The sequence below is a fragment of the Balaenoptera borealis genome, assembly GCF_965194805.1.
Source record: "Balaenoptera borealis genome assembly, contig: HAP1_SCAFFOLD_774, whole genome shotgun sequence".
Taxonomy (NCBI): Eukaryota; Metazoa; Chordata; class Mammalia; order Artiodactyla; family Balaenopteridae; genus Balaenoptera; species Balaenoptera borealis.
Window position 1 is genome coordinate 8,093 of NW_028123427.1, and position 20,050 is coordinate 28,142.

General features: G+C 41.6%; 1 long non-coding RNA gene across 2 annotated transcripts; it reads right to left on the reverse strand.

Annotated features, from left to right (window-relative positions):
- Nucleotides 1-2,524: 2,524 nt before the first annotated feature.
- Nucleotides 2,525-15,930, reverse strand: LOC309621634. 2 transcript variants are annotated; one of them, XR_014240118.1, is made up of 3 exons: nucleotides 11,919-15,930; nucleotides 10,813-11,042; nucleotides 2,525-4,434 (listed from the first exon to the last, which is right to left on the reverse strand). It is a non-coding gene; the product is annotated as an uncharacterized lncRNA (long non-coding RNA). The 2 variants fall into 2 exon arrangements; XR_014240119.1 differs by having other exon boundaries at nucleotides 2,545-3,106; nucleotides 11,919-15,928.
- Between the last annotated feature and the right edge of the window lie 4,120 nt (nucleotides 15,931-20,050).

Sequence of the window (20,050 nt, forward strand, 5' to 3'; positions counted from 1 at the left end):
TGGGGGAAATTTCCATTCAAGACATGAAAAATAACTTGACAAAATTATTTATATACATTATTGAAAATGCTCACCTCTGCGTGAAAAGTGACAGAAATTAATACTTCATTGAGATCTTTAATAATTGTGGTTGCTTGAATGGCTGCACCCTTAATGAAAAACTGGACTTTTTCTAATGGAAAGGGAAGATGCCAGAAAAAAAGAATTCTACACCATGCCCTAGATTTGGGGTCAGGAAAAGTCTCCTTGAGAATTTGTAATCACAAAGGTGTCCTCCTGTAGCTTTGGGGTTCACGTTAACACTATCATTATGGTCCAAAGAATTCCCTGTTGTAAACTTTCTTCCATGGTTTGATCATCATATTGTATTTACCAGTAATAAAAAATAGCATTTATCCTTTCATGATTGGAACTATTTTGTTAGCAGTAGAATTAGCCGCTCCTTGAAGCCCTCACAGGAAACACACTTGGAAACCTGACCATTAGGATCTTAGCTCATTGAAGACCTCCATTTCTTCAAGTCTTCCTAAGTCCTTCTTGGTTCAATGTCTGTAATTTATTTTTACATAAATACATTAAAGATATACTTTGCTTGAGTTACGTAGGTTTTTGAAAGGAATGTGTTTCTAATTTTTAAATATTTCCCCTTTACTGATTAGTTTCTTCTCGCTCGGAAGGTTTCTAGGGAATTAGAAAAATAATTTCTTTCAACTAACACATATTTTTTCATCAATTCCAGTATGTGTGGTATTTGGGGTACCTAAGTAATGTTAAAAAAAATTAAAATTTGCTAAATGTTAAATATTTTTAGTATTTATGTACAAGTATCCGATTTCTGTTTGTGGCCTGTCTTTGGAGAATGTGGTTTTACTGTTCTTTCTGATTCCCTGTAAGTTTGATAAGAATTGGAGGTAAGGGCTGGTCAGTTATGTCCTATGACTGATTTTGAGGAGCACTCTGCTGACCAAGTCAGAGAGTTCCTGCTCAAGCCACGGTGGCTCAGCCATGGAAAGAGAAGATTCTGTGTTGAGAAAAATGGCCCCCAAGTGGCCAGAGTCATTTTGATGGTGGCAAAGGTTTGAGTTATAGAGACTCTCTCAGGGAACTCAAACTGATTTTTCTTCAATGTAGGTGACTTCGGTGACATCTTTTCAAAGTTCTCCTGCATAAATAGTAGGCATAAATCAGCTGAAGTGAACGGATGACCTTTTCCTACATGGGGCATAGTTCAAAGATTTTTCTAGTGGAGGTCACGGAAAGTTTAAAGGTCACCAGATTTCCACTGGGATTGGTTGACGGGAGGCCAAGCAGGGTGGCAACCAATGACACGTGACATGGGGTGCTTTAGTGACAGGCCTCCCTGCCTTGCATTTTGTCCAGTCAGATATGGACGTTGCCTGTGACATCAGAGAACGCAGGGATTATAAACCCGGCCACTGGCCCTCAGCAGCCTCATTGTCCTTCCCTCTGAGCTGTGGGGAAGGTGGCTCCGACATGGCCGAGCCTTGCCGTGAGACTTCTTCTGAGGAAAGCCTGGGCACCAAAGAGCCCACAGAGGCCGAACCAAAGAGCCCAAAGCAGAAGATGCCAAGGCGTTGTCGCCGCTGCTGCCCAGTTTCATCACCTGTTTCCCCAGGGTGCTGAAGCAGCTTTTCACGAGGGCCTGGACATCTTCGAGCCCATTGCCGAGGAGGCTGCACCCCTGGCCAGCTCCACCATCACCTTCAGAGAGACCCAGACCTCCGTGCCCCTGCTGCTGCCCAGGGAGATTGGCAAGCACGCCATGTCCTAGGCCACCAAGGCAGTCATCAGGTACACCATCCTCAAATGAGCTGCTTCAGAACCACCTGAGCCTCGCAAACCAAAGGGTCTTTTCAGAGCCACTCACTTGTCAGGAAAAGACCTGTAGCACTGAAGAGTCAGATTGACTCTAGTTTTTCGACCTGTGCCATACTAGTGCCCATCACTAAAACATTTTTAAGTTGAAGTAAACATCAAACATTATCAGTTCTACTTGAATATATGTCTGTAGTGCAGTTTGTTCCAACAAAAATTGTGACTATTCCTTAACCATACTGCATTTCATAACTTACCTGAACAGTCATTTTAGTTCTAGGTCAGCCTTTATAGAGTTCCTTAAGGTCTAAATTATTTTTGTATTAATTTTATTTTGCATTTTAATTCTCATTCCCTGGGAGGATGTTGTGGAATTTACTAGAGATACTTTATGTGTGATATAGCCAGAGATAAAGTGAGGAAGCAAATAAGCCCACCAATACATCCCTCTTCAACCTTTTTCGACATGTCCCATAATATTAAGTCATTTAAATGCACACATGAGTACTCAAACATATTACAAAACAGCTACCTGCAACTTCCAAGAAACAATTCACTTTTTTAAGTCACTGGTTTCTGAAATTACTACTGGAATTCATTCAGATTCATACAATTTATTGTTTCCCAATCGAGAATTTTTTGATTTTTAGAACCTTCAGGACCTTGCAGGAAGCTTCAGACCTTCAGGACCTGCAATTTTGCATCACTGGATGATGAGAGTATCCAGTGAGAGGGGCTCAGGCCCCACCCTCCACTGATGCAGCCGAGGAGGGACTGGCAGCCCGTGAGCCACAGCTATTGGTCCAAAGAGTGGTGGAGTGACCAGGCCTGAACCAATAACAGCCTTCCTGTGATACTCAACCCCGAGATAGAGTAGGAAGGAGGTGTGATAGCTTCCCTGTTGTTTTTCTGTTTAAGTACTTGCTTTGCACCATGGTGATTTAAGTACAGGCATCCAGATTTGGTAGTGGGACATGTCTCCATCTCCTTGCATCAAAATAAGAGGAGGATGTTCAGCAGTTAAGAGAAGCAAGATGACTCCTTCTCCTACCTCAAGTCATTTGAGTGTTAATGCTTATGATAATATTTATTTAATTTAACATCTGTTGTGTTCTCTTCTTGGTGCATTGACTTTTTTAGAGTTGGTTTTTCTATAGGTATATTGCTGAATTTCAAGATAGTTAATAATTTTCCAATTCTTTTTCTTTGAATTGACCTCCAGTTTCCTCCATCAGTCAAGAGAGAACACACAGCCAGTCATGATGACCACCTACAGAGATGGGAAAGAACGCCATGCTTTTAAGAAGTTACATTGCTAGTGTCAGAAGAAAGGTAACAAAACAATTTTTATGGTTGAGCAGACATTCCCATCTTTAAGGAGATCTAGTAAATGTGAAATGCATATGTACACTACACATTAGGGAGGGAAGGTGGAGGCCCAGATGGACACAGTGAGAGAATTTTATCTTGAAATTTTCTTGTCCTGCTTTAAAATATAAATTTGGTTTCATCATATGATAACTTTTCTAGATTTACTGCACAGCTAACTCAGTTTTCCTAAATGCTGTATAAGCTTTTAAAAATATTCCATAATAATAATAAGCTAAAATCTTGATAAGGAGGATTATTTGTCCTAATTCCTGATCTATTGCTATCAAAGAGAGCTCTGGAAGTAAAACTGACCCTGGCATGCATGCAATTCTCAATGAAGCTCTTTCTAGTTTCCTGACCTGCCCTCATCTTTCTCTACAGCAAGTGGTTCTCTGTCAAATGCAGAATTCTACATGTGGGGTCTCTTCTGTGAGAGTCTTATCTCTCTTTTGATGAATCCATGAAATTTTTGTAGTTTATTCAGCTTTAGTCTCATTGTTTGGCTAAGGGTGATATCCTTCCAAGGTTTTCACATCCAAATCAATTGTTATTTTAACCTATCATATATGTTCAAATAAAACTCTTAACACTGGTGATAAAATACTGAACTTTAAAGCAAATTATAAAACATTTCAAAGGACTGAATCCCACAATATGTTCCTGCTTCACAAAGTATGAAGCTAGAAATCAATGTTTTTAAAAGAAACAATTAGAAAATCATCAACTTTGTCAAAAATCAGCAATATATTTTTAGAAAAATTATACAAGTAAAGAGGCACTGTGCCAAGAAAAACACAATGATAATATTAATATATTAACATTCACTTGAATATTACCATTCAAATTCTAGAAGAAAAGAAAAATCTTTATTTGCTGACCATCATCTTCTTACTCGATGCAATTGTCCAGAGACACGGGGCTCTATGTGCTCTGGATTTATATCCTTAAATCACCAAGATGAAAAACAAGTAAAGTAACAAGACCAGCTGACAGAGAATCCTACACTTTCAGCCTCAATTTTCTGGCTGAATATCACAGGACGGCTGTGATTGGTTCAGGCCTGGTCACTCCACCACTCTTTGGACCAATAGCTGTGGCTCACTGGCTGCCAGTACCTCAGTGGCTGCATAAGGGTGGGGCCTGAGCTGCTCTCACTGGATACTCTCATCATCCAGTGATGCAAAATTGCAGGTCCTGAAGGTCTGTGTTCTAAAAATCAAAAAAATTCTGGATTGGGAAAGAATAAATTGTATGAATTAAGAAATAAGGAAACAATCCCATTTACGATTGCAGCAAAAAACACTGAAATACCCAGGAATAAACCTATCTAAGGAGGTAAAAGACATATACTCGGAAAAGTATAAGACACTGATGAAAGAAAGTGAAGACAGGAGAGAGTGATCAAGATGGTGAAGTAGTAGGATGTGAAAGTCACTCCTCCCACAAGTACACCAAAAATACATCTACTTGTGGAATGACTCTCACAGAATATCTACTGAACACTGGCAGAAGACCTCAAGCTTCTGAAAGTTCAAGAAAATCTCCACATAAATGGGTAGGACAAAAGAAAAAAAGAAAGGAATCAGGACGGGACCTGTGCCCCGGGAGGGACCTGTGAAAGAAGAAAGGTTCCTATACCATGGGAAGTCCCCTCACCAGCGGGGAGATCGGCTGGGACTAATGGGAAGCTTGGAGGTTCGGAGCAGAGCACAGCAACTGGTTTGCGGCAGCCAGAACAGAGAGAGAACTGCACAGATGGTCAATGTCACAACCCTGCACTTGCCTGCCTGAGATGTGCATCCACCAGTGTGGGCAGGAGCTGGGTGCAGAAACTTGGGCTTTGGAGATCAGACCCGGGGAGACGACTGGGGTTGGCTGTGCAGAAACAGCCTGAAGGGGCTGGAGTCTGCTGCAACCGCTGCTGAGCGTGTACCTGGAGGAAACCTGGGCTCACCTTAGAGGCCAGGCACCATTGTCTGGGGGGTGTGCGAGGAGAGGGAAAGGACCCACCTTTGCAGCCTTTTCCCCTGCGTGTGCTCTCAGGTGACAGAACACCACCTACAGAAGCTCCAGGAGCAGTTGTGAGCCACCTCCTCTACCATTGCAGGCTCCGGGGGCACACATGAGCAGCCACCACTGCCAAGAGCCCCAGGATCTGGCACCAGCTGCCGTATCTGCCCACCCCGTATCAAGGGGATAATGGCCAGCACATGCTGAGGAAAGAGGCAGCAGGCATCCATGCTAAAAACAGCCCTCGCAACAAAAATATCAAACCCACACCAGCTACACAGGGATGCTCCCACATATAAATAGCCCTCCAAGAACACAGAAGAAAACTGTTTCCCCTAAACTCATAGGGTAAGACAAATATAAGTAAAATGAAGAAGCAGAACCACTCCCAGTTAAAAGACCAAGAGAATTTTCCTGAAAGAACAAACGATGCAACAGACCTCTTCAGTTTAATAGATACAGATTTCAAATAGGAGATAATGAAAATACTAAAGGAATTAAGAAAGGCTATTGACAGAAATGCAGAGTACTATCAAAAGGAGCTAGAAACTATAAGGGGGAGCCAAGAAAAATTTGAAAACTCATTTGCTGAGATGAAAGCTGAGCTAAAGGCAACGAATAGCAGAATGAATAATGCAGAGGAACAAATAAGTCATCTGGAAGACAGAAGAATGGAAATCACAAAATCAGAACAGCAGACAGAAAGCCAAATGAAAAAAGAAATGAAAGCAATATCAGAGATCTATGGGATCACATAAAGCATGCCAATCTACACATAATAGGGATTCCACATGGGAACGAAAGAGAAAAGGGGATCGAAAACGTATTTCAAGATATTATGGCTGAAAACGTCCCAAAACTAAAGAAGGAAACAGAAATCCAGGTACAGGAAGCACAGAGGTTCCAAACAAGATGAACTCAAACAGACCTACACCAAGACATATTATAATTAAATGGCAAAATTTAAAGATAAAGAGAGGATTCTAAAAGCAGCAAGAAAAAAAACAAAGACTTAATTACAAGGGTACCCCCATAAGGCTATAAGTTGATTTCTCTACAGAAAAGCTGCAGGCCAGAAGGGAGTGGCAAGATATATTCAAAATCCTAAAAGGGAAAAATCTGCAACCTAGGATACTCTACCCATCAGGATAATCATATAGAATAGAAGGAAAGATTTCTCAGACAAGCAAAATCTAAAAGAATACAGCAATCCTAAATCTATTCTAAAAGAAATATTAAAAGGTCTTCTCTACACAGAAAAGAAGCAAGAATCTATAGGAAAGAGAAAATCACAATTGGAAAATAAACCACTTAAATAAGCCCATACCCAGATTTTTAAAAATCAAAACACTTTTGGGAAAAGGATGATAACCACAATGAACAACAAAAGGATAAACAAGATGCAAAAGAGGACATCAAAATCATAAAAGGTTGGGGAGAAGAGTAAGAAAATGTAGAGTTTTTTCTTTTATTAGAATGTGTTTGAGCCTATATGACTCTCACTCTAAAGCAAGTAGATATAGGAAGGGGGTTAGACTCGAAAAACAGGGTAACCACAAATCAAAAACATCCAATAGATTCACTAAAACCAAAAAGAAAAAAACACAAGCATAAAATAAAAGGAAATTATCAAACTACAAAAAGACAAAGAAAGGAACAGAGAAGAAGCACAGAATCAACTGGAAAACAAGGTTTAAAATAGCAATAAATTCATATATATATATATATATATATATATATATATATATATATCAATAATTACCTTAAATGTCAATGGACTAAATGCTCCAGTCAAAAGACATAGAGTGGCAGATTGGATTAAAAAAAAACAAAACAAACAAGAGCCTATAATATACTGCCTACAAGAGACCCACTTCAGGGTAAAGGACACACATAGATTGAAAGTGAGGGGATCGAGAAAGATATTTCATGCAAATGGAAATGACAAGAAAGTGGGGGTTGCATAGTCATGTCAGACAAAATAGACTTTAAAACAAAGGCCATAAAGAAAGATAAAGAGGGACACTATATAATGGTGAAAGGATCAATACATGAGGAGGATTTTACACTCGTCAACATATATGCACCAAATATAGGAACACCTGAATACAGAAAACAACTACTAACAGACATAAAGGGAGAAATCAACAGGAATACAATAAGAGAAGGAGAATTTAACACCCTTCTCACAGCAATGGAGATATCTTCTATACAGAAAATCCATAAGGCAAGAGAGATCCTAAATGATACAATAGAACAGTTAAACTTAATTGATATTTTCAGGACATTACATTAAAAAAACCAGAATGAACATTCTTGTCAAGTGCACATGGAACATTCTCTAGGACTGACCACATGCTAGGGCACAAAACAAAACCTCAAAAATTTAAGAGTATAGAAATTATTTCAAGCGTCTTCTCTGACCACAAGGACAGGAAACTAGAAATCAAACACGGGAAAAGAAATGAGGAAAAAAACGACTACATGGAGCCTAAACAACATGCTACTAAAAAACTGTGGGTCAACAAGGAAATCAAAGAAGGAATTAAAGGAATTAAAAAATACCTTGAGACAAATGACAATGAAAACACAACCATACAAAATCTATGGGATGCAGCAAAAGCAGGTCTGAGAGGGAATTTCATAGCGATACAGGCCTTCCTCAGAAAACAAGAAAAATCTCAAATAGACAACTTAACTAACCACTTTAAAAAATTAGAAAAAGAAGAATAAATAAAACCTAAAGTCAGCAGAAGGAAGGAAATAATAAAGATCACACAGGAAATAAATAAAACAGGTATTAAAAAATAGGAAAAAAACCAATAAAACCAAGAGCTCGTTCTTGGAAAAGGTAAACAAAATTGACAAACCTCTGGCCAGGCTCACCAAGAAGAAAAGAGAGAGAACCCAAACAAACAAAATAAGAAATGAAAAAGGAGACATAACAACTGATACCGCAGAAATACAAAAAACATAAGGGAATACTATGAACAATTATGTGCCAACAAATTTGACAACCTAGAAGAAATGGACAAGTTTCTAGAAACATACAGCCCACCAAAACTGAATTACTAAGAAACAGATAATTTGAACAGACTGATCACTAGAAGTGGAATAGAATCTGTAAAAAAAAAAAAACAAATCACCCTGATACCAAAACCAGACAAAGACATCACCAAAAAAGAAAATTACAGGTCAATATCTTTGATGAATATAGATGAAAAAATTATCAACAAAATATTAACAAACTGAATCCAACAACACACACACAAAAGATCGTACACCACAACCTAGTGGGATTCATCCCAAGTTCACAAGGATGGTTCAACATACACAAATCAATCAATGTGATACACCACATCAACAAAAGAAAAGACAAATACCACATGATCATCTAAATAGATGCAGAAAAAGCATTTGAAAAATTCAACATCCATTCATGAAAAAAACTCTTACCAAAGTGGGTATAAAGGGATCATATCTCAACATAATAAAAGCCATTCGTTTATGACAAACCCACAGCCAATATAACACTCAACAGTGAAAAGCTGAAAGCCTTCCAGCTAAAATCTGGAACAAGGCAAGGATGCCCACTCTCACCTCTTCTATTCAGCATAGTATTGGAAGTCCTAGCTACAGCAATCAGAGAAGAAAAAGAAATAAAAAGTATCCAAATTGGAAGTGAAGAAGTAAAATTGTCATTATATGCAGACGACATGATACTATATAGAGAAAACCCTAAAGACTCCACACAAAAACTACTAGAGCTGATAAACCAAGTCAGCAAGGTAGCAGGATGCAAGATTAACATACAGAAATTGACTGCATTTCTTTACACTAACAATGAAATATCAGAAAGGGAATGTAAAAAAAAATACCTTTTAAAATTGCACCCCCAAAAATAAAATACTCAGGAATAAACCTGAGCAAGGAGGTGAAAGACGTATACACTGAGAACTATAAAACATTAATAAAGGAAATTGAAAATAATTAAAAATATGAAAAGATATCCCATGCTCTTGGAGTGGAAGAATCAATATTGTAAAAATGGCCATACTACCCAAAGCAATCTACAGATTTAATGCGATCCCAATCAAATTACCCATGACATATTTCACAGTAGTAGAACAAATAAACCTAAAATTTATATGGAACCATAAAAGACCCAGAACTGCCAAAGAAATCCTGAAGAAAAAGAACAAAGCAGGTGGCACAACCCTCCCAGACCTCAGACAATACTACAAAGCTACAGTAATCAAAATGGCATGGTTTTGGCACAAAAAAACATATATGGATCAATGGAAGAGAATAGAGAGCCCAGAAATAAACCCACACACCTACAGTCAATTAAACTTCAACAAACGAGGCAAAAGTATACAATGGGAAAAAGACAGGCTCTTCTGCAAGTGGTGTTGGGAAAGTTGGACAGCTGCATGTAAATCAATGAAGTTAGAACACACGCTCACACCATACAGAAAAATAAACTCAAAATGGCTTAAAGACTTAAACAGAAGACATGACACCATAAAATTTCTACAAGAGATCATAGGCAAAACATTCTCTGACATAAATCATACAAATGTTTTCTTAGGTCAGTCTCCCTAGGCAATAGAAATTAAATAAAAAATAAACAAATGGGACCTAATGAAACCTACAAGCTTTTGCACAGCAAAGGAAACCATAAACAACATGAAAAGACAACTTATGGAATGGGAGAAATTTTTGCAAATGACCTACAAGGGCTTAATTTCCAAAATATACAAACAGCTCATACAAATCAACACCACCACCAAAACCACAAATCAAACAATGGGCAGAAGACTTAGACATTTCTCCAAAGAAGAAATACAGATGGTCAATAGGCACATGAAAAGACGCTCAACATTGCTAATTATTAGAAAATGCAAATCAAAACTACAATGAGGTACCACCTCACACGGGTGAGAATGGCCATCATCAAAAAGTCTACACACAATAAATGCTGGAGAGGTTGTGGAGAAGAGGGAACCTGGAAATTCCCTGGCAGTCCAGTGATTAGGACTCTGTGCTTTCACTGCTGAGGATGTGGGTTCAATGCCTGGTAGGGGAACTAAGATCCCACAGGCCACGTGGCGTGGCCAAAATAAAAAAGAAATTTTAAAAGGAGAAAACGGAACCCTCCTGCACTGTTGGTGGGAATGTAGGTTTGTACATACATTGTGGAGAACAGTATGGAGATTCCTAAAAAACTAAAAATAGATCTATCATATGATCCAGCAAACCCACACCTGAGCATATATCCAGAGGAAACTCTAATTCAAAAAGATACATGCACACCAATGTTCATAGCAGCACTATTTACAGTGGCCAAGACATGGAATCAACCTAAATGTCCATCAACAGATGAATGGATAAAGAAGATGTGGTACATATATACAATGGAATATGACTCAGCCATAAAAAGAATGAAATAATGCCTTTTGCAACAATATGGATAGACCTAGAGATTATCATACTAAGTGACATAAGTCAGACAAAGACAAATATAATATGATATCATCTATATGTAGAATCTAAAACTACATGAAGGGAAAAACAACAAGTGAGCTATCACACCTCTTTCCAACTTGATGTCCGGGCTGAGTATCACAGGAAGGCTGTTATTAGTTCAGCTCTGGACGCCCCACCACACTCTGGGCCAACTGCTTTGGCTCGCGGGATGCCAGCCCCTCGTGGGCTGCTGCTCTGGAGATGCTGGTTACACCTGCTGTCAGTGGATGATCCCTTCATCCGTGCACAACTGCAGTTCAGTCAAGATTTTTGGATGAAAACCGAAAAGGGAAAGACTGCAAAAAGTAAAAATAAAAAAAAAAAGATTCGGAGAAATATGAATTAGGTACAAAGAAATTTCACAAGTTATGGTGCTTGACTCTAGAAAATTAGTTTTCTCTCAGTTTACACTGCTCTGGGGTCCTATTTTAGGTATTTAACTGAATTAGGATTTGAGATATGTTGAAGGAGAATAAACGGGTAGGTGTGGTTTTTATATCTGTTACTGCATTTTATCGGCTACTATATCCCACATAAGAATCTCTGGATGATACTGCTATATACAGGTGGAAGAAATGGCAATATCACAGTCCTCACACCGAGAACACAAATGAAAAATGATTAAAAATAATTCATCGTTAACAGATTTAAATTTCTTTTATTTAGCATGATTTGGTTTCCTAAAATACCTCGCATGGAGGATAAATATAAGAGAGGTTGGTTGGGGGAAAAAAAAAAAAAACACTCAACAATGTCCCTATTCTTTAAGAAACCACCAGAGGAGAGAAAAGGAATCAATTGGAAATACTTAAAAATTAAGATCAAATTACTTTCAAGAGCCTAAGATAATACAATCAAAAGCGTATTTAAATGTATTCATGGAGAAATAAGTTACAGAAATTGAACCAAAAAGGGACTTTAGAAGAATTGAAGAAATGTGGGTCATCAGTGTGGTTTCCTCCCCAAATGACTAGGCTTCCAATAGTGTTTCCTCTTGGACTTTTAAGGGACAGCTAATCCTACCACTAAGAAAATGGTTTCAATCATGAAGGGGAAAAAGCTAATTTTTATTACTAGAAAATGGAATGGAATGATACAACCAGTGAAAATAGCTTACTACACCAAATTTCCGAAGAGTTCTTTTTACAAATGAGTTTATTAAAAAATCTTACTTGAAATACTCGTCATTAACTTCTTGCCATATTGTTGTTTTTTTGTTTGTCTTCCTTTTTTTTAAAATTGGGCCCGCTGCCGGTCAAGCTTCTGCTGCCTCAGGTCGCTGCCCTCATCATCTAAGACACTGTAGGGAATCCAGTCGGAACGCGGCTTGCAAGTCATGTCTCTCGGGGGCCGGGCGGCAGCTGCGGCTCCGGAGGCCGGGGCCCGCGGGGGTCGGCGCGGGGGCCCTGCTCAGCTCCCGGGCCGCCCAGGGCCGCAACCTTCCGGGCCGGGGCCTTGGGCCCCGCCGAGGCCCGCGCTGCACGCCAGGGTCCCGGCCGCGGGCTCGGCAAGCGACTGCCTGCGGGGCACAATGGGCTAAGCGGTGGACTGTGTGGGGCCATTATCAAATCTGCATGAATATATGTCTCTAGTGCAGTTTTTTCCAAGGAAGATCATGGATTTTACTTAACCATATTGTATTTCACCACTCTTCTAAATGGTCATTTCTATTAGTTATCTCTCTAGGTCAGCCTTTTTAGGGGTCTTTATTGTCAAAGTTATTTTCCTAATAACTTCATTTACTTTTTTTAGTCTCATTCTGCCACCTAGTACAGCAGTATCATCCAGAGTTTTAAAATTTCAATGCCTAATGTTCATCAAAACTTCCAAATCATAATGCTGTCAGGAAATTATCTTGTCACCTTACTAACTCTCAATAGGAATGACAGTAGCCTTTCATCAGCAAACATCATATTGGGTTTTCATTTGAGGTCCATGTTCTCACAGTAACATCCTTCTTTGGTTTCTGAGCATGTTAGGTATCTAGCAGGTTTCAAACATTCAAGCCAATTTAGCAACTTTTGAGATTAACATGTCTTTTATCTTTCTGCTTATTCATATAAATCACATTAATAAATTTTCCATTTTAAATCACGTTAATAAATTTTCCACTATTAAATCACGTTAGCATTCTGGGAAGGAAATAGGTCCTTTCCCATGCGGACTCACGAGCACGGTCACCAGCATGTCAGAGCTCTGATTTCTCATGACTTCTGCACCCTTGGCCATGTGCTTCTTCAACGGTCCCCAAAGTCCTATTGTGTCCTGGGGGCTTCAATTTCCCTGTAGCCGCCCACACCCAGGGCTTAGCCGGACTCTGCTTTAAGGCAAAGCAGAGTGGGCTAGGAGAGTGGGCTTGACCCCTTAATTAGTCTTTCCTTCACGTGGTTTTGTTTGAGTCCTCAACTCTCTATGCTCCACATATTTGCCACACAGCTGTGCTGAGAGGGCCACTGTGCTCAACCCCACTGGCCCCCAACTAGGGCAATTTCTGCATTCCAGGCATTCTTCTACCCCTGTTTCTTGACCACTCTAGGACCAACAAGCTGGAATGTACTCAGAAAGCCCTCAAAAGGCACATTTATAATTTGTTTATTCCTTATTCCATCCTCATGGAGAGGCTGGCTACTCCCCCCAGGTCAGACTCCACACTCACTCAGGGGAGCTGCAGATCATTGCCTGGCAAGTGTGTCAGGGTTGCAAAAGGACATGATGTGTGAGGCTGCTTCGCCTCTTCATAGGGATGGTGACCTTGTAATTTCTTGTCCAATTAATGCAGACACTTTTGAGAATAAAAGGCCCACTACAAATAATTGTGCTGGGACAACAGGGAAAATCAGGGTGTGTGGACACCCTTTAAGGGAAAAGAACTGGGGAAAGAGTAAGAACATCTCTTGGGGCTTGGGGATTTGGAGAGCACAAAGGTGAGTGGGAAAATGAGAATGCATCACCTTTTCTTGATTTGTTCTCCTCAGAATTCTGGTGCCTTTGTTTTCTGGAGACAAATAGAGTTGCGAAGCTGCATTAACAAGGAAAAGACACACAACATGGTGACGGTGTCTGTTTGGGTCCTGGAACTGCTGTGAGCTAGTAGCACCAGGCTCCACAGCAAGAGTGATTAAGGACACAGGTTTTGGAGTCAGATTAGACCTGGGTTGAAACTCCAGCTGTCCCTCTTACTAGATGTGGTGCTTTGGGTAAGTGACTTGGCCTCTCTGGACCTCAGTTTCCTCCTCTGTTGAATAGGGTCTACAAGACTGTTGTGAGGACTCAGTGAGACAATGCCGATGGAGTGCCCAGCGAATGGAGGTTATACTTATCCTCAGGCCTGAGATTCAAGCCCTCAGGCAATCGGAGGGGTGGGAGTGAGACTTGGTGCCAGACAGCTGTATGGACACGCTCTCCTGGCTGCCTTGGCCCCATCTGTTTGCTTAGGGCTGACAGTGAGATAAGGGTGGATGACTTTTCCCTCTGGAGCCTCACGTTAGTGAAGTTGCAGAGATAACGCAGCTCTGAGATGTGATGGGAAGTTGCTAGGGAGCAGGTGGAAAGTGCCTCGTTACTTCGCTGGCTTTGGGAATTGCCGACTCCGTGCTTTGTGGGCCAGCTGTTCCTCCTCACTCCCATGAAGCCTCGGCCCCTCACCCTCTCCCTTTCCTAATCCTATTCACATTCCCTGTCTTGGCTCAAATCCTGCCTTCTCTGTGAAGATGACTTGACCATCCCAGCCTACAGTGACTTCTCTCTCTTTGAGCCTCAGGACCTTCAACTTTAAAATGGGTGTACTATTTACAACGCCCTTGCAGAAGGGCTGTGATTAGGACTGAATGAGAGAATAGACGTAGCATGACAGGTGCAGTGCCTGGTATAGGCCTACCGTGAGTTCCCTGCCTCTTTCTCTTCCTATTCTCTGAACCTCCATGATGCATGCATCATGGTTGGGATCAGATGCAGCCTTCTACTGCCAACCATTCAGGAGTATGCTTGTGCTAGCTCTCCATTCAATTGTAATGTCACAGAGGTTGGGGGCCACATTTTATCCCTCCTCACCTTTCAGTAGCCAGCTCTATAGAAATCGCCATAGTAAACATTTTTTTTTTAATTGAGCACTATATGATTCTATGTGGCAGGCACTCGGCTGCATATGTTATACACATATGTCTAGTACTTACCCTTTGCCCTTATATTTTCCTCTTGGACAGGTAAGTGTAATAATTCTCCCTGTCAAGAAGTGTGAGGCTCAGAGAGGTTGGGTTAACTACCACCCAAGCTCCCACAACTAAGTAAGCGGCCTAGCTAAGAATCAGATCTGAGTTTGACTTCTACGCTAGATTAAGTGTGCAATGAATAGCCCTGAATGGGTGGGTGGGAGGATGAACAGAAGTAGAACCCAGAGTAGGATTGCCTGTACCGTTCCTTGGACTTTGTAGAGGGAGGCCTGCTTGACAAAAACCTCTAGGTATTTGGATTCAGTGGGTCCCCAAGCTTAGTTAAGGGGATACAGTGCCACTTGGACAGGAAAAAAGAGGGGGGTGATGAGTCAAGCTGAACCCCAGGGAAATTGTCCCAGGGAATTCCATGGTGGCTCCAAGATTCCAAAAATCAGCTGTGGAGAACCCACCCACTGGCCATTCTCAAGGTGAATTGTGGAATAAGCACGGGTTAAACAAACCTCCTTTGAAGAGGATTGTTAACCCAGAAAGGTTTGAATTCCCTTGGAGTCAAGGTGGGACATTTCACTCCGGTACGTCCTTGGTGAAAATCAGGACAGAATATCAAGCCTGCAATGTATGATTACGTGTGGGGATAAACTGTGCTACACTCTTGCCTCAGGTATGGCGATGGGGAGAGCAGAGGGTATTTGACATTTAATTCGGCAGACTCCAAAGCTCCTATGGCTTGACACTGGCCTGGGAACCCATGATAATGACCTCACAGGCTAGAAGGCTGGTGGTCCTCGGCAAAACACAGTGCCCAAACCACTGGCCCTGGGCCTGAGCAAATCAGGCTGGTGGGACTGTGCTCAGTGAGGCTTTGCCTGGGTCCGGTAGAGGCGGGTCTCCTACAGGTGAGTGATTTAGGGGTTTATGAGCTGTCTCATTGGTCCTGCCAGATCTTCCAGAGGCCTCACTCACTCAGACCAGAGGGAAAAGCCTTTCTCTGGCTGAGCTCCAGAGTTTCCAGCTCTCCCCCTGCCTTGGCTCCCAGGCATTAGCCTCAGTGAGGGAGCAGGGAACATCTAGGCTCTCCCCCTGCCTGTACTGGCTGGCCACAGGAGCATCCCACCACACTCCCTGCTTCTCCTCACAGGATCCTCCCCCCCAGCCCTGTTCAGGGAGGTGTCGTGGTACAAGGAGCAAGAAGCTGGCCTCGAGTGTCCGGTAGAGCTGAGGTCTAATCCCGGCTCACCTGTGTCCTGAACTGTGTGAGGCATATGGCAGTTGACTCAACATTCTACTAATAGGTCTATTCTTTGTCCATCAGCAGTATAAACAGCACTTACCTCACAGGGTCTTAAAGATCCATTAAGACGGTTATCATCTGCCCCCTCCCAACTTCCCAGAACGGGGGAAAGGCCAGCTGTCAGAAACACAGTAAACTGTCACATCTGTGTGAAATCATCCACGTAAACTGTACGTTACGTCCGAGCATTATGTGTAGTTCTGGGCAACAGGATAAAGATTGGTAACTGCTTATTAAAACAGAAAGAAAAAGAAAAAGAAAAGGAAAAATTGGCGTTGCCACTTTCAAGTAATTTTCAGTTCTCCAACCACAGTATTACAGCCATGCTATCCTCACGAAGGGTTAGGAGATTTCATGCTAGCATTGATAACCCAGCCTGCTTTCATTTATTCATTTATTCAACAAACATTTACTGAATACCTACTATTGTACATGTGGCACTTCTAGCTGCTGGGAATCAGAAGTGCATAAGCTGACAGTCTGTAAACTGGTTAGAGTCTAGAGGAAGGAAGCAGATACTTTAGACAGATATTTACAATACATGAAATGCTGTGACAGAGATGTGTCCAGGTTATTTGAGGAGCCCAGAGAAGGGGCATCCAACCCAGCCAGGGCGTAGTCAGGAAGCTCTTTCTGGGAGAGGTAAAGTCTAAGATATGTGGGTTTTATGTACCAGTGTTTTCACTGTTCTCCGCTTTGCTATGATGTGTCCAGGTGTGTGTCCAGAATCTAAGGAATCAAGGATACCATCCATTCTAGAAGATTACCAGCTATTTCTTCTTAGTATAGCATTCTTCCCCAGTATCTCCTTCACAAACTCCCATCAGAGGTACTTTTGGCGTTTCGGGTCCGGGCCTTATGTTTCTTGACCTTTCTTTCACCTTTCCTTCTCTTTATCTTTCCAGAAAGCATTCTCCATAATTTCTTTCATTTGTCTTTCAGTAGCTAATTCTCTATCCAGGTGTGTCTAATTGGTTATTTTAAATTATAATAACCTTTTTTTCAGTGGTTTCGTTTTTCACTTTCAGGAATTTTATTTGATTCTTTGCGATATTTGGTTTCTTCCTTATGATGGTTTATATCCGCTCATTAGCTGAAACATGTTAAACACTTTTTCAACAGTTTGCACCTGATGATAAGCCTTTGGAGGGACATATGTTTGTGTTTTTAATTATGAGCATGTTTGGGAGGGCTTTATCTGTGGGAACCTTCTTAAAGCCTCAGTTAAGGGTGGGCTCCTCCAGAAAGGATTTGACTTGCATGTGCCCCATGTCTGGGTTTCCACCAGAATTCCTTGAACCGTACTTATAGTATCAGTTGGAACTCCAAAGCTACATGAGGGCAGAGATGTGATTTCAAATTCTCAAAACTGTGATTTCAAGTTCTCAAAGCAGCCTTTTCACCCTCGTGAGACCCAAGGTATAGAGGTACAAATTTCCTTGTCATCTCCCTTTCCTCGGACTTAAAAGGCCAGATTTTCACTGAGGTTGTTTTCATTCAAGGGTCTGGGATTGGTACAAAAGTTTCAGTTGCCTACTAATCTCTGGCTCTTTTTCAGCTCACACAAGCACTTAAAATAATGTTTATGATAATTTTTTCAGGTATTTATATCTGTTTGGAATGGGAGGTTTTTCACTAATCTATTCCAAATAGTGTGCAAATAAGGAGTACAAGTGACCCTGAAAAGTATAAACCAGACTAGGGTCACACTCATGTTCAGCCAATTTCTAAGCTACTCTGCAGGGTTTGAGACAACTTACACTCACATGCCTGTTGCCTTGACAGGGCTGCTTGCAGGACTGCACTCAGGAGTGCTCCTGTCCTGCTCCACTGAATCTCACAGCCTCGTCATGTGGTATCTCCAGCAGGATAGACAGACTTCCTACGTGGCAGCTCAGAGCTCTCAAGGAACAAGGCGGAATGTATCCGTCCTCATAAAGATCACATCTGTAATCACCATAACATCACTTCCACCATGTTCCATTGGTCAAAGCAATCACATGCCTTCCCAGAGTCAAGAGCAAGGGGAAACAGACAGGACCAATCTGAGCTAGCAATGACAAGGAATAAGGGGCCTTCCTGAACATGACACGTAGTGCCATGCAACACACATTTCTTGAGATGATACTTGGTGCCTCACAATGGGTATATCCATATAACAAAGTCCTTGTTTCCCTGGTTCAGAGCAGTAAACTCTGGAATAGTTTTCCACTTGACTTGCCCTAGTAAGGTGACCTGGCCCATGTAGTGGATCCCTCTGATCCAGGGAAGATCTTTTACCCCGAAGAAGCATGAAGTGTCCAACCTTTGTAGACACCCTCTCCTACTCATGGGTCCCTGGGCATAGACACACAGACACACAGATGCACAGATAGAGAGAAAGGACGATGTTTTGAGTGAGTACTAGGTTAAAGGAACTTCACCCCAGAATCTGGTACCAATATCTGATTTTCCTGACTTGAGGCCACCAAGTTTGCCTATATTCACCCTGGTCCTCTTCTTTCAGGGATTCCCAAACTCCAGACACTTCGATTGCAGTCCTTACCTCTCTATCATGCCTACAGTACCACATATCCACAGAGTCATATGGGGTAGGTTTCAGGTAACGGAAAGAACGTAGGGAGAGGGGAAGCAGAAGTAACCCCCCATGTCTGCCATCCCATGCTGGAGGTGGAGATAGAAGTAGGAGAAGAAAATCAAGGTTGCATTTCCTCTTGTTTTAAACTATTTCCTGTCAAGTAGGATAATTCAGAGACGCATGGTTTCTAGGAGCCTCTGATAAGCTCTAGCAATGAAAGGCTGATACGGACAACGGAGTGAGATTCCAGAGATCACACAGGTTCCTGCAGTCAAATCTAGCCGGTAGCCATGTGACCTTGTGTACAGCCCTTCACTTCTCTGGGAATATCCCATCTAGAAAAAGTCCCTGAGTTCCTAGAAGGAATACAATTCACTATGCCAGTCCAATTGTTGTAAGCAGCACAGTACTTATGCACATGATTCCTCCTTAAAACCAAATTCCCAATGGTGCATGTAAAATACCTGGATAAGCATCATGTCCTCCCAAAGTCAAATAGCATTTGGCTAACTTCAACACCCAAGATCTGACGTTATTCTCCACTGCCCCTCTGTAGGAAGATGTTGGAAGCACAAGAGTTACGTTATGGACAGCTCTTAGCATTTCAGAAGAAGCCTAATGCAACAACAGAGGCCATGAGAAGCAGGATTGGCCATATCACAGCCCCCAGATGGCAAGGACTGGATTCATGACCTGCTAACAGGGAATTTGGGTGCTTTCATGCCCCACGAATGTCCACCAGTGATCCTAGTTTTTTAACTTCCTTGTAATAAGGAGAAATAATAAATGAACAGTTTTTCAAGGTCACTCTTTCCTCTACCCCACACTCATTCTTCTCTCGTCCAGGAGTGACAGGAGAATGAGAGCGACGATGATGCATCAGGAACCAGGACCAGCCCATTTTATTGGCCCGTGTCTTGAAAGATGGGTGTGATTTCTTCCTGCCAAGACAACCTGGTGGGTTCTATTTTTGTCAGGCCGATTGCTTGGAGGAGAACAAAAAAATAATTAAACATTCGTTTAGCTAGAAGAGGAAAACAGGGTCGGGGCAGGGGGAATTATTTCAATAATTTTAAATGGCAAGGAATCACATCCCTTTCCCACCTCAATCTCAAAGGCCGCACGTGCCGGGAAGACTCCTATTGCTTCAGCCCAGGACAACTCTTCACGCTTAGAATCAATGGCTATACCTCAAGAGCTGCAGGCTTTTCATTGGCTGAGCCAGTCCAGAGTGGCTCTTGGGCTGCTCTGATTGGACACTTC